Genomic DNA, 15,997 nt, shown 5'->3' on the forward strand with positions numbered 1-15,997 from the left:
TTTTACAAAAGCTCTTCTTCGGTAGAAATTTTGCACTTTCTAGGAAAATTCAGCACAAACTAATAAGGATCGGAACGGTTGTAAGAAAATTAAGACTTATAAAAAAAAACTAAATTTTAATTGAAAGACAAATGTAGTTATAGCCATTTAATAATATTAAACTAAAGATATGTATTAATTATAGTTTCATTAATATCAAATAACGCTCCCCAGACAACAAGGAATAATTTATACCTAATTTTCCTTGAGCTTGGCCAAACATTTTATGAAGATAGCAAGATCCATAATGATAGAAATAAAATAGGAGCATGTTCCACGAAATTAAATTCATGACCAGCAAACTAATTTAGTAAGAATCATCTCGTAAGAAAATATTAAAGGAAAAGAAAAAGATCTAAATAAAATTTCTCGGAAAGTAATGTAAGATTTCCATATTATCGTCTGAGACAAGATGTGTTACTATGCAGAGAATAGGATCTTTCAAAACGTCAACATGACATTAGGATGACGTTTATTTGGTCGTTCTGAAACCAAAAGCTTTATTCAAAACATACAATTTTTCATTAAAATTAACAAAATAAAAGTGTGATTATAACAGTTTATATTAAAAAAGCAATCATTCGTTAAGTATTAGATTTTAGTAAGTCAAATTCGAAAATTAATATTAATATGTAGAGATGTTAACGACTAAATACCTCAATGTAGCATTCATATAGGTGGAAGCCTTCTTAAACGGGCGATTAAACCCTTACTTTAAGAGATTCATAATTATGTATTATATTGTATCTATTAATAAAAACCATTTTAGCTTGAACTGGCGTTTTATTTACATTAATGATGATTCATGGGATACCTATATTTTACCTATTTAGTCTTTGGGTTATCGACTGTCTTGATCAACTTTAAAGTCAACACAATGAAATAAAATGAACTATAAAATATATGAAACAGGATCTATTTCTGTTAAATATATCGAATTCCAAAATTAGGGTGCTTATTCAATTAAATTCCCATGCAAATTAGTATCGAATTCAAAACAAAACACTTTCGCGTTAAAGCTACATCATATACAAACAACGCAATGCCTACTTGTCCAATGATATCAGTATTTTGTAGTTTATTAAATCGGTTATACAAATTGCGGGTTAGCAATCGTAGCCCGTAGGGTCCAAAAGGTCGGACCCAACCTTATCAACAGATCAAATGACATTGAATGCCGCTGATAGGACGAAACGTTGCAATAACAGGGCAGATGCTATACAATTGAACTTACTTTAGTTAACTTCTTTTGGTTTCTGTTATAAAACTTTAAGTATTGGATTAACTTGGATAGTATTCTATTGGGAAATCACTGAATGTTAAGATACGTGCAGTAGTGCAACTATACGGTGTCAAATAAGCCAACTGCGACGAATTCTCTAAATTAGACCTCTAATCTCAAAGTAACTTAAAGATCGCATACGCTTTCTGTTGTTAGCAATTAATAGCACAGATTCACCTGCTAGCCATCTAAAAAAAGATAGGGAAAGACTAACAGTTCTCGTAAAATAAAAATCAGCTTAAGAACTTACTGCGCTATTCTAAAATAACGTAATGCGGCTATTCTCGTTATTTACAATCTCGCAAGACTCCATACACTTACACAGAGTAAATAATAGCCGGTTGTTTGTACGACACCCGCGGGAAATGATGAGATTATATCATACATAACTGACAGGCTAAATCCGCATACAAACATGCTGAATTATGACTATGCGGTTTTAAATATAACTAAAATATTATAACGTAGAAGACGTTATTTCCTTGAGGTTTTTCTTTTCTCTAGAGATGCTACCTATATAAAGGCAAGAATGTCACTAAATTTAAAAATAAAGTTAATGCTGTTATGAAATGGTAACTGCATTATAATGTAGGCCTTCTTTTAAGATATATTTCTGCTATCAAGAATCTCATGTATGTAATTCGGAAAAGCAAGCACTTAGACATATAATTCAGATTTTATTAAACAAATAGAATTGTGCGTGTATCAGCTAATGATGATATGAGTAGGTAGAGCGCATCTTATGTGCAGATTTAAATACAATAGAATAAAAAACAGTCTTCCTTTTTTCTTTACTTACGTACTAGATACGTACCTAATATACTAGTATCACAAAAATGCCTGCGTAGTTTTATGTGGACGTAAACAGGTATTATAAACGCTCGATAAAGCATACGTACCTAATAGTTTCAGGTAGTTTGCACCGTCTACTAAAGATATGTTTAGTATTCTATAAAACACGAGGGCTGAACTAAAATGAACTTGATACCTACTAGTATACAGTTCGCTGATGTTTGAGCATAAATATATACCTACACTTGACTATAAAGATAACGGGTAAAAGGTTATCAGAAGAAAACACAAAATACTTATTATCTCCATTTTTATATCAACAATTTTATAAAACAACATTAACTATAATTACCTACTTAATACTAATAAACTGTTTATTTCACTGGGAACATTTGGCACCAAAAAACCTATACCTTGACAACGGCTTTGCCAAAGTTCTTGCCCGACAACATAGCTTGGAAAGCATCAAAAACATGGTCTAAGCCTTCAGTTACTTGTTCTCTGACCTTCAACTGTCCATTCTTGATCCATTTGATCAGCTGATCGAATGCTTCAGGCCACTGCTCAATCCAACGGTGCACAATAAAACCTTGAACCATTAACTGTTTCGCTAAAATCACTGGCTGAAGAATTGTCGTTTTCGTCATCATGCTTGGGTCATCGTTATACGAACTGGCACTACCGCAGATAGCCACTCTTCCATAAGAATTCATTTGATTCATGATTAAATAGCTCAAGTCTCCTCCAACATTATCAAAGTAACAATCAACACCATTCGGAGCTGAATCTTTCAATACAGCAGTCACATCTACAGTTTGGTAGTTATACGCTTTATCAAAACCAAGCTCCTTTTCCAACCATTGAACTTTTTCATCACTGCGAGTAAAACCTATGACTCTGCAGCCCATGATCTTTGCTATTTGTCCTACGATAGACCCTACGGCTCCAGCAGCAGTTGTCACGACTACAGTCTCACCAGGTTTTGGTTTACAGACTTCTAAAAGACCGAAGTAAGCCGTCGCACCAGGCATGCCGACCGCGCCGATTCCGTACGAGATTGGTAGCCCTTGCAAGTCAGGTAGTTTGTAGTGGCAGAAATCCACTTGTCCGAAATCAAACTGGCCGACTTTAATGTCTGGATTCATGATGAAATAGTCACACCAACCCTGATGAGAGACGATGCGAGTACCAACAGGGTAGTCAGGATTCCTCGACTCTTGGATAATTCCGATCTGGTAGCCGAATTCTTTATACGGGACTATGTATCTTTTGTTATAAGCTCTCATATAAGGGTCCACGCTGACCCATTCTGCTTTGACGAGGATATCTCCGTCTCTTAGTGGAGGAAGTTCATATTCGACTAATTTGAAGTCTCCTCTCTTCGGATCACCTTCAAAGTGCTGGGTTACGAAGTATCTGCGTGCTGTTACCATGTTCACTAAGCTCCAACTGTAAACAAAATCATAAAATATCAGTACGTTTATAGTAAAGGTATGGACATAATAACGGTTGATAAAAGAAGTTAATATAAAAGTATTATGCTGTTTCGGTACTAAATTAAATATTTACTTTATTTTAATATATAAACAACAAAACTATATTTTATTTAAATAAGGTAATCATAAAAGAAATTGAGAATAGAATTTTAATTTTAAAGATGTTATGAAATTAACAAAAACTATTATATATACTTATATCTTTTGCAGTGAAAATTCTTTCTTAATAATTCAGGGATTTTACGTCTACTTATTTAAAATAAAACTAGCTTAAACTGAATACGAGTATAGACATAATGTTGGTATTTAAAGGAAATAAAGGAGAATATATGCGACACACAGAAACATAGTGTTTGGATTAAACTCGATAAAAGCAATAAAGTTTGAACCAGACGTTATTTGTAGTACTAGTTGTAGCGTAGTTTAGTGGTGTTCAATAGTGGACATGATTATTAAGCTACTATCTTTAAACTAATAGAATTTCTATTAAAGCACAGAGTTAATTACGTTTTTGTTTTACTACTGAGATTCAATCGCGTCAGAAATTAGCAATGGACAACCCATGTATATTGAATCTACTGATACGTGGATCACACTTGAATTCAGTGAAATACAACAATAAAATGTACATATGCCATGTTTGACAGACTTTCCCTTAACTTTAACTTATAAGTAGTGTGTCGAAAGCCGTTACGATCTAGAACAACTATAATAAACAAAGTTACAAAAATAATTCAATAGATCGTTGCATCGGTTACAATTAAAAAACAGAATAATAGATTTAAAAATACTGCATTAAAAGTACGAAATCTCGCTTAAAACAAATTAATTTTACAAATTAAGAAAAAAAAACGGGATTTTTTTAATCCCTGCTTTATTGTTTATCTACGTCTTTTGCATATTTAATTTACTAGAACTTACATTTCAGTGAGAAGCGTACGTTAACTTACAAATTCGAATAATAACTGACTATTTTTCTTTAAAAAGTTCAACAACAGTATTATAAAAACAAAGCTTATGTAACTGTTATCAGTCGCTAAATAATCAAGGTCTTGCTCTTTATATGTTTTGATATGGAGGAGACTATCTTAACGTAAATAAATAATGTAAAAACAATAACTAGAGTATGAACGATGAGATGGGAAAAAATGAGTACCTATTATGGTATCACTAAATCAAAATAAGTGATATTATAATGCAAAGGGTCTGAAGCGAAATGAAAGGATGCAATAAGCATTTTATTTATTTAACCGACATGTTTACCAAATAACGTAGTTAAGTAAGGTACAAGCCTATGCAAAATCTTCGATAATAATCAACGATTTTAGACTTAAATTGACTACCACTGTACAAATCTAGTCGCAGGACGAATGCCCGAAATTTAACGGAATAGAACCATTGAGTATCGAAGATTTTCGTAGCCTCGTGTACTAACGGCCTAACGGAATACGTCTTAAGTGTTGTGTGTCGAAGTACCGACAATTTCGAACAACATAAAATAAGTGAAGACCAAGTGAGGGTAGACGTAAAAACTTGGACACAAGGAGACGACGCTTAGCTGCTACATTAGTCAGCGCGTGACCACGGTCGATATAATTCGATCGAAACGTCGGGTAAACAAATAAGGTATCGTAACCTTTAATTTTCAATCGCGTTTAAAGCTCGTTGTGTTATAATATTATGTTATGTGTGCTGTAAGCGTTTTTAATCGAAGTAAGTAAATTCTATCCAACCGTCCATACTGTCTTGTTTCTTTGCAAAAAACAGTTTAGTGTAAAGATTCCTTTATAGCCTTAAACATAATCTTCTATACATAAAAAACTCTTCTTTTACTGAGTAACTGACTGACTGATGGACAACGCACAGCCGAAACTACTGAGCGTTCAAAGTTGAGGTAAAAAGATTCTTTAGGAAGCGAAGAGGATCACTCACTACCCCCGGTTTCTGAGTACATTTAGCGGTAACTACCGCTAGATAAACTTATCTATTCGATAGCGTTTTTTATATGAGTTCAAACACTATCGGGGGTAAGAGAGGAGAAAGCTAGCATATCTTAAAATATGATTTTTAAAATTGTATACAGTAAAGCAAGTAAATTATTTATCTTTGAATAAAACCAATCAATATACAAGTCGTGTTTTTATTTTCACTAACATTCGATTGCATCTGCATAAACCAACAACAGCTTCCATTAACGGATGCAAACACAGATTTTTATTAACTAAAAACCCGCGAAAATGTTTTAATTGATCCAGTGAATATTAAACTACATGTGTTCAATTCGTTTTATTTGTTGGAGAATAACAAATATAGGGGAAAAAAGGATTTCTATACACTAACGCTGATAGGAGTGTGGACAGTATGGACACATCACAAAATGTGTCGGTTCGTCGACGGTACTTTTGCGCGGGAATTTCAATCGGCCATGTTTTTTTTTGGTTTGTGTTTCTCGTTTTGCGAATTTGTGTGTTTTTTTGTAGTTTTGTGCTAGTGTCAAGTGTAGCTGAATCACGAAATTGAAACTATATTGGTAAGTTATTGTGGAATATATTTCGTAGTAGGTAGATGAATATAATAATAAGAATGCGTCAATGGTCACTTTACCAAGAAATTGCAATACATTCAATAAATATCTGTTAATCGACTGTTGTAATGTCCAATATAAAAATAAGTTTTTGTTTAGCAAACCCGTAAATAGTAATCATGATTGTGTATTTCCTAGTATTAGTACCAATCTATAATTTCGCTATACTTGATACTACAATATCAGTATTGACTATTTAAAATGCAATAGAATTGTTTGCTAAATAATATTGAATTACACCATTAGATAGCCAGAATTCTAATTCTACAAATTCAAATTTCCAATTAATGTTAGTTTGGAATATGGAATTCTATTTTCAAATTCAGTTATTTGTTTTGTTAACGCATTAGAATAATGTTCGTTAAATACCTTTTTATGGGGTAGATTGAATTGTATGCTCTGAAATCAATACTTACAATGATTTAGCTCGATCGTGGCTTAGTGACAAGAGCCTTGGATCGATCTCTGAGGTTAAGCTACGCTTGCCGAGGTTGTTCTGTATATGGATGACCATATAAAACATTCCGAGTTGCTCCGTGTTTCGGAAGACACACTAAATTGTGAGTTCCGTCTGTCATTTTCAAAGATCTTTGACAGTCGATACTAGTAAAATAATTCAAATACCACATTTAAGTGCATTCGATGTGACCGGAAGCCGACTCCAACATAGTTAGACGAAAGGATCGGCTAGTGATGAAATCAATACAAAGATTTATATATCAGAAACAGAGAAATATTCTGTATGCTGTAAATAACCACACGTCCAAGCGACACTTTGTTATTCTCGTGAAAGATTCAATAGGTCGAGGAAATCCAATTGTCGGCCACCGCGGTACCGTCATATTGAACAAATCCGGACAAGATTACTCTTCGCAACACATCTTAGAGAATGTACACGATAGCCTAGGTTTCCATCAAATTATTTCGCTGTAGGAAGTCTTGGCAAGAAAATAGATAAACTGGTTATGAATTCATCAGAATATTGTTATTGTTGTTTGTTTGTCGTATGGTTAGTGGTCAACCTAGTGTCAAAGTTGTTAAAGCCCGAAGGCCTTTGACGTGGTTTCACTACTGTTATCTTAGTAGACAACAGCTGGGACCGACTTTTTACGTGCCTTTTTAAGCACGGAGACGATTAGCTTGAATACCACTGTGTGGTCACCCATCTATGTAATGACCGCGCCAGAGGTTGCTTAACCCACAGATGGTTTACCGACCGGTGAGCGCAACTGGCTATGTTGTATAAACTCAGGAGGAGAATAAAACCCATTATGTCTAGGCATCTTTAACAGGTATAGTTAGTTTCTCGTCTACGGTTAAGGTTGTTCAAACCGTTTGAAAGCTTTATTTCTACCTTTTATATGCTTAAATCAATCACCGCTAATCTCATATTTGCACTAGTAGTGACTTCATTTCTATTATAAATAAACCAAATGTCAGCGTGATCTAAAAATAGTGATTTCAGTGCCTTGAATCCAATATTTGCATGTTTGTAAAAGTCCAACAAACAGAAGATCAATTTCAAAAGCGAGAATAGTTTTTTAATAAAAAGAAAACCTATCCATTCACTAAACAAACACCGCATATCGTTTACTCTCAATATTCGACCGATATTATAATTCCTAGAAATTCTGCAGCTTTCAAAAGACGGCTTAAAATTCCAATATTTGTATATACTCGTTTATTTAAATCGTGTTCGATACAGAAAGTATTTTTCGTTGCACTCACATCCATCTCTGAAAGGAAAATCTTTTTTCATCATTCAACATTTAATTTAAAACTTAAATCGCGATGCGAGATTTTAAACAGGATTTTTAAATACGTAGTTTGATTTCGCTTCAAAGAATTTGATCCATTTTGTTAAATTAAATGTATGTAGCTTGAATGTGTTTTTAAACAATGTTCCAATAAGTTATTTTGTCAAAGGATTTATATTTATCGAGATTACTACTTATTTAATTTTTACATGAATGAATTCTCCGATATAGGGGAAATATTCTGATATCTAGGAGAGGGACTTATTGCCAGTTCCTAGTTGGCAATTTTAATCAAACAGTATTATTCTCAAAAAAAAGTTAAGTAATTCATTCATAAACGTTCTGTTGTGTCCTAATTCTATGAATTGGTAACTACTTAGAATCCTAATCCGTCTGAATATTCTATTCTTATTGTCAGTCAAAGTTTTAAATACTAATTTTCTACCGGGAATCATGGAAATGAATGCTTCATAAGTTTAATATTTTTTTGTTGTTTGTGTTTGACCCCTATTTCATTAAAAGTGTTTACAAAATGGTGATTGGTGGGGCTTTATAAAAACGTTACCTAAACCTTTAATCATTCATTAATTTGTAGTTAGTGGTCAACCTATAAACAAGTTTTTTCAAGTCATCCTAAAGAGTATGACATAACTAAACAACTGTTATCTTATTTGAAAACCACCTCAAACGACTTCTTATGCCATTGGAAGCACGGAGACGTTATTCTAAAATACTAATAAGCGGTCACTCGTCCATAGAACGACCGCGCCAAGCGTTGCAACCAACAGATCGCTTAACCTTTAATAATATCAATACTTATGTAGGTTAAGCCTTCGTATTAATTCTATCAGGTATATTTCCGTGTGTTCATTAGTTCCCCTCGAGGCTAAAAGGGTGGGCTTAATGTTTCAGGCCGGACTTTGTCTTAACATAAATAAATAATGACAGGTGCTAATTTATGACTTAAGCCTACACGAGACTATTTTACTGCTTTGCCAAAGATAAAAGTAGTTACGAAAATAACGACCGGATTTGTAACCGGGCATACGATTGCTCATCTTAAAGCATCTGGTTCGATTTTTAGGTCGGACTGAGAGCTATTTGTATTTTTCCTATTATTTCAGTAGTATTTCGAAGTTTGGCAACAGTTATAAGCTCGCCCGCTTTTATAAGGGTACATTGGTAAATATTGCACCAATCACGAAAGGGTGAATTGCTCATACCTCGACTAGATGTGAAGTCAAGCTTGTAAGAAAACATCTTGTTGTTTATAATTTTATTAGTTTATAGAAAAGCATTTCTATGCAACGCTCATTGACATTGAACTAAGTAAAGTTCATTGACATGTTTTAGGTATGTCGTATCGTTCTTGAATATTATAATATAACAGTGATCTGCATATTATATAAACTTGTTTATGTTATGATATAACATGACACTTCATAATTGTGTTCATTTACCTACACAAGCCCTCACAATTTATAAGGAAAATTATTATTAAGTAACTTAATGTTTTTATAACAAAAAAATTGTATACGTTAAGCCGTTGGACTTGAAGCCATAAAGATAGAGAATATTGTTTAGAAATTGAACTTGTGATCATTCAGAACCCTCAAAAGTTGCTAAAGTTTTATCAAAATCAGTTTAGCAGTTAAAGCGTAACAGACGGGCAGATTTCAAAATTTATAACTTAAACTTATTTCTAATTAATGTATAAAAAACCGTTGTAAGTATATAAGCAATCTATTTTTAATATCTTAACAACAAAGTAAGAAATAAACATATTAGTTTTACAAAAAACTAATAAAATATAGTGAACAAAATTAAGATGAATGGATACACGTTTCGAACATTGCTTTTTAAAAATTTACGATTTATACATACCATTCATTCATCATCATTATTTATTCATTTCAATAAATCGTAAGATCCAAGTTTTTTAAATAAATGGAGTCGTTTTGTAAGTAATAACACATTTTTTGAGGTTCAAGGCCTATTTAACTAGTAGGTACTTTCTATAATGAAATACACTCCGCAAATAGTTATTTAAAAGTTTCATTTACAATGTGCCGTCATTTAATTTAAAAAATGTTTACAGTAGCTCGATGCTCTACCATTATCGACTAGTGACAACCGGCTAGCTATCGAGAAATTTCGTTTGAAAATCTAAATTCAGCGCCTCTAGTGGGCGTCGCAGGAACTTTTTTGGTACTTAGTTTATTATAAGTGTCAAACTTTCGATACTCGACAGTATCGACTGTAGAGAATCGCACTACAGTAATTTGTGCTAAATAAGGTATGGAATGTCAAAAGCGAAGCAGTCTCGTAAGTAAATAATATTATATGCAATTGGGTTAAATACTGGCATTTAGACATAATTTTGTGTTTTAAATTGAGTATTTCATTAAAATCGGTTCAGTAATTTAACCAAAAAAGTGTTACAGGCAGACAGACTATTGCATTTATAATATTAGTAAAAAATAGCTTTAATCATTGCTTTGTTTTTGTAATAGAAATTACATGCTTAAGTATTCATACATCTTTTTTCTAAGTTCACTCAGACAGGTTCAAAAGACAAAACCTCATTATTCTTAATATTTTACTTAGTTTAATAATTCATTCTCTTTTAATCGTTTAGAAAGTTCGTTGTAAAAATTAAATAAAGTTTTGTTAGAATTCTACAAGTTGTATTAAGTGCCTACTTAAGGAATAATTGCAATTGTTGCTCTCATTAAAAACTAAAAGAAATTTCGGAGTCGAATGTAACCTTTTTCAAAGACAATGTATTTTAAAGCTCCGCGGTTTTATGGATATCTCTTTAGGGACATCTTTAGTGCTTAAGTTTTAAAACCTAAAGAAAGGCCTCTAGCAATTTCATAGAAAATACCTCATTTAAATTTTTATTATACTGCTATCACAACATGAGTATTTACCTATTGGCGTATGAGTTTCTATTTGGATTAAATATGTTTTTATGCCCGGTTTACACTACTGAGTAAGCTAATTAGTTGGAATCGACAGTTGCTTACATACACTATCACTTTATCTAGCAGACAGGCTATCCGATACTTATTCATACGCTATGAAACAAACAAAAAATAAAACAAATGTAAGTCTAAAAAAGTATCGCTATTTTTTCAGGTACTTTAACAACTCTATATTAAACATCTACCATAAAAATCTTAACAACTCATTCAACTTATTCTAACGAATTAATCAAATAAAATTAAACCATCAAAATACTAATACCACCACCAGTAAATCAATCTCAAAACGATTCACAAGTTAGTAAACCTCAAGTAATCTTGAATGTCACCGTGTTCCACACAATTCTAGTTGGAAAACACTCTTACTCGTAGCTTATACGGCTAATCCAGCTTTGTTCAGTATTAATACGAGAAAGTTTCGAGTCCACACGCTCGCCCTGCGGCTTGGCCCGCAGTTGCAAGATAATTACTCTTTGGCTGGTTAAATATGAATGGCGGTTTGGCTTCAACTACGAGTTACAAAAGTGTTTTTGTTAGCTTTTATTATGTTATTTGAGTTGAAGTTTATAGTGGTTTAATAAGCTATTTTTGGGTTGTGAGATATAGCAATTAGTTGGTATTGGGAGAAGGTAAAGAGAGCAAAGCATTTACACTTTTAAACCAATAAAATAGATTCGATCTGCGGATTGATACAGAAACTGGTCCGATTAGGTCAAAGTGTAAGTTCATCAATTTGTATCATAATTCGGGTACCATATGCACGAGCATAAATGTGACCCGTGTGTCGCGAATCTATAGATATATTGATGTGACAAGCTTTTATCAGATTCTTCTTAATAGTAGTTACGTACACATATATTTATAAAGACAGTATATATATACGTGTGTACCACACGTATATCGTCCTTTAACTGTATTAGAATAAAGTAAATACTTGCCGTAAAGTTAAGACATTTCTTTACTGGCGTTAAGTTTTTAAATAAGTACAAACTGTAATAAATAACAACATAAGGTATTTTCTAGAACAAAATACACATAAACGTATATATGTACATATACCATTATACATTGTCTAACTGCTTCGGGCGGTCAAGGAAATGCGAAACGGTGAAAAACATTCGGCCACACGTCCCCGGTCGGGCTCAGGAACGTTGACACACAACCTGTATCAAAGACGCCATTCCTTCTTCCAGTGGAATTAAAATTAAATTCGCACGAGGACCCATATCAGGGGACATTCAGACTCGATACGAGGGACTTTTGTGAACAACGCGCAGTGGACGGTTATGTAACTGCGCGTGCTTTTTAATGAAAAAAAATAAAATTGATTTCATATATAAAACTATAATTATTTTGCTGATTGCTGTGTGTGATTTGTTTTTTTATGGCGATTGGCTCATCCGCTATTATATTACATAGGACTAACATTGTTATTAGTGAAGCTTGGTATTTCTCATACGATCTGTCTACAACTAAGGGTATAAAAAGCGTGATATTATGTACGTATGTATTCATGTTTAAAATAAGCTCTATTATTTCATCAACTCTGCAACTCAAAGTTTTGAAACTGAACAATAATTTTTTTTGAAGTTAAAGTCTCTAAATCATATGTCGTCCCAAAAGCTATTCTGATCAGCATCATGCAAACGGCAACAAGTCTTTTGTAAAACGTGTAATTTGACTAAAATAAAATATGGTGGGTACATAAAATGGTTCCATATTCCCAATTCTCGTTCGCGTACGATTACCTTTAAGAAAAATGTCGTAAAACAGTTAATGCCCCGCCAATATTCATAAAGTCCATATAATACTGTAATAGCTTATGGCCATAGACTAACTCGTAATTTTTCATTAGGCTGAATATAAAAATATGATCGCAACATTTTCTCTTTGATGGCCTCCACTGACTTATATTAAAGTTTAAGCGGATCAAGGTTTTAATAATGTTTTTATTTAATATTTTCTGTAAAATGTTGCCTGTTGTATGAAAAGAAATGTTTTGTACTTTTTTTAGACCTGCAGAATGAGAGATAAACGAATTAGGCGCTTTTATGCTGTTCTGTGAAATATTTTTGTTTAGAAGAATTATAATCTTTGCAATGGTTAAATTTAAAGTTTGTAATTTATGAATGAGAATATAGGCTTGAGATAAGAATATAGGCTTATCTATAATGCGGACGAAAGCCGCGGGCATAAGTTATAGTTACAATTTTGAACATCATATGAATGAGTTGCAGAAGTATAGATTCTGTAAGACAAGATGTATGGATGTGAATGAGGCAAAGGAAGTTTGTGAGGGTCGTGGCAAGTGGCGTTCTCTAGTCTCTAACCTACCATTACGGGAAAAAGGCGTGATATATATGTATCAGTATCATTAATAGTTTTTTTTTAATTTTTTGACTGACGCCTTGGCGCAGTTGTTAAGGTCACCACGCCACTACCATTGTGTCGGGTGGTCGTGGGTTTGATCCCACACAGAACAATCATTAGTGCGGTCCACAAAATTTTTTTCCTCGTCTAGTTGTGCTTTGTGACCGTTGTTTGTATGTTTGTATAAGTCCCCGCGACACAAGAGCAATTCTTAGTGCGGGGGATGTCTTTAAAAAAAATATAATACCAATAAGAGTATTTCATATCCATAACTCGACTCTGTAGATGTAAGCAGTTGATAAAATACGCAAGCCTACTGCCATCTAGATTCACGCTAGCTGTACGATGCTTCTGAGAATTTCTATTTTCAATACCCAATAACTGCTCGACTCGAAATTTAGAAACGGGAGCTCGAGATTTGAAATCTAACGCTTGAAAGACTGATTTATACCTATGTTGACATAAATAGATAGAGATATTATAAAATATAGAATAAGCACTCACTTTTTTGGGATTTGTTATTTCAGATACGGAAATCACTTGCACCAACACAGATAAGCACATAATTCGTTTAATTGACAAGGATTATGAAAATTATTTACATCATTAAAAAGAATTGTTTATTTTTTTTGTAAGTAAACTCAAGAGCCAGTTTCACAGTTAAAAATTAACCGACAAATACTTAATCTGTCTGCTAAACTGTAAAAGTTCCATCTGGTAAGCTATCCAATCGTTTATCTCTCATTGAATACCTACCAAGTTACCAACACTGACGTTGCAGTATTTTTGACGTTTCATAAAAGGTAGCTGATTTGGGTTGTATTAAAATACTGGAAAACTTCACAAGTTTGTAACCTCATCATATTTCTCTATTTAATAACATATAGTCTACAGCTAAAAATATGTACAAAGTAACAAATACGTGAACAAAATTATTCACCTCACGTGTTCGGTATAAAAACTCTCATTGCACCGACACGCGCTCCAAGCGGCGGTAACTGGAACTAAATTGCCGTTCCGCGTTTTAAATTATTTAAATATAGAGGTACAGTGTAACCGTATTTGTACGTAACTATTTGTAAATTGATTTTTATGAATATGTGAGACTAGAATGACAGTTTGACAACTTATTAAAATAGATTTTTGTTTGGCAAAATGTTTTGTTTAATTTTCATACAGGCAGTGTACGTATGTGTAATAATTTCATTCGAAAGTATGTAACACAAGCTAACCAGCGGCCACGATAAAATTTTGGAAATAATGAAAGTAGCTTATTTTTTATCGTGAGATCTTTGCAATGCATAAGTATTTCTGTCTGTTACACTATTATCTAACATGTTAACAAAGAAATAGAATTATCCGAAAGGCTGTGCATTTCTGAATAAAATAAATGTCTAAACGGTGGAACCGAACTTACATTAGCACGGGATGTCAAAATTTTGCATAGTGATAGATGAATCAAACATCGCTCGTATTTTTTAAAGTCAACCCTTAAGCAGTTAAAATAAGGGATGGAGCTTTCCCTCGCGAGCGGGGTAGTAGGTCAGCAATATACAATATACATCCCAACTAGCACACAAGCTGCTTATACAGTCGTTATACAGCCTAATAGTTGCATAAGAGTCGTTCAAATGCTGTACAATTCTCTATAAGTTGTATACTAGCTATTTAAAAAACCCTTTAACAGCTAGGCGGGACAGTAGCCGTTTAGTAGGAAACTAATGACTTATAGTGATATATGAGCATGTAATTGCATCGCTAGACAGCCTAAGGAAGTATAACTGAGTTAATGGAATCTTCTATAACACCGTTAACTGTATAAGGGGACTTTAGGAGATAAAGGAGTTTAAACGGAGTTATGCGTTGCGCTTATAGCGCTCAAGAGCGTAAATAAGCTTTTTGTAATGCCTTAGGTTCTATAACAGATTTTTTTAGGGCTAGTGTATTACTCATCTATAAAAGAGTTGCGTAGGTCTTTAATAGCGCCTTGAGCGTTATATCAGATATTTATATGGCTTCTGTACGGCAAATAGATGTATAAGGTATCATTCGAAACATTTTTACAGCCATGGGGATTACAGAATTATGTTAAGCACCTAAAGCGCTATAACCGAGTAATATACCTTTATACTAAAGCTTAAAATTATTATCATAATATATTTACATAAGTGCAGTGGTGGTTCAGTCTGTCTGTAAAATAAAATAAAATAAAATAAAATAAAATAAAATAAAATAAAATAAAATAAAATAAAATAAAATAAAATAAAATAAAATAAAATAAAATAAAATAAAATAAAATAAAATAAAATAAAATAAAATAAAATAAAATAAAATAAAATAAAATAAAATAAAATAAAATAAAATAAAATAAAATAAAATAAAATAAAATAAAATAAAATAAAATAAAATAAAATAAAATAAAATAAAATAAAATAAAATAAAATAAAATAAAATAAAATAAAATAAAATAAAATAAAATAAAATAAAATAAAATAAAATAAAATAAAATAAAATAAAATAAAATAAAATAAAATAAAATAAAATAAAATAAAATAAAATAAAATAAAATAAAATAAAATAAAATAAAATATCTATAGCCTGGTAACGTTAACATAATTAAAAAGAAAAAGATTTTCAAACTATTTTAATATTCAACGACTGACCCCTAAAAGTACGAGTAAAATGCTGGT

The 15,997-nt window shown here is 32.3% G+C and overlaps 1 long non-coding RNA gene and 1 pseudogene across 1 annotated transcript in view; one reads left to right on the top strand and one right to left on the bottom strand.

Moving 5' to 3' along the window:
- Positions 1–2,415: 2,415 nt before the first annotated feature.
- LOC142974610 (prostaglandin reductase 1 pseudogene) lies at positions 2,416–4,654 on the bottom strand (annotated as a pseudogene).
- A 529-nt stretch (positions 4,655–5,183) lies between these two features.
- LOC142974582 (uncharacterized) overlaps positions 5,184–15,997 on the top strand; it is an 84,183-nt gene continuing 73,369 nt past the window's right edge. Inside the window, exons 1-2 of the long non-coding RNA XR_012959574.1 lie at positions 5,184–5,322; positions 6,090–6,139. This is a non-coding gene — a long non-coding RNA (uncharacterized LOC142974582). The remainder of the gene's footprint in view (positions 5,323–6,089; positions 6,140–15,997) is intronic.

This window comes from Anticarsia gemmatalis, chromosome 8 (genome assembly GCF_050436995.1).
Source record: "Anticarsia gemmatalis isolate Benzon Research Colony breed Stoneville strain chromosome 8, ilAntGemm2 primary, whole genome shotgun sequence".
Classification (NCBI taxonomy): Eukaryota; Metazoa; Arthropoda; class Insecta; order Lepidoptera; family Erebidae; genus Anticarsia; species Anticarsia gemmatalis.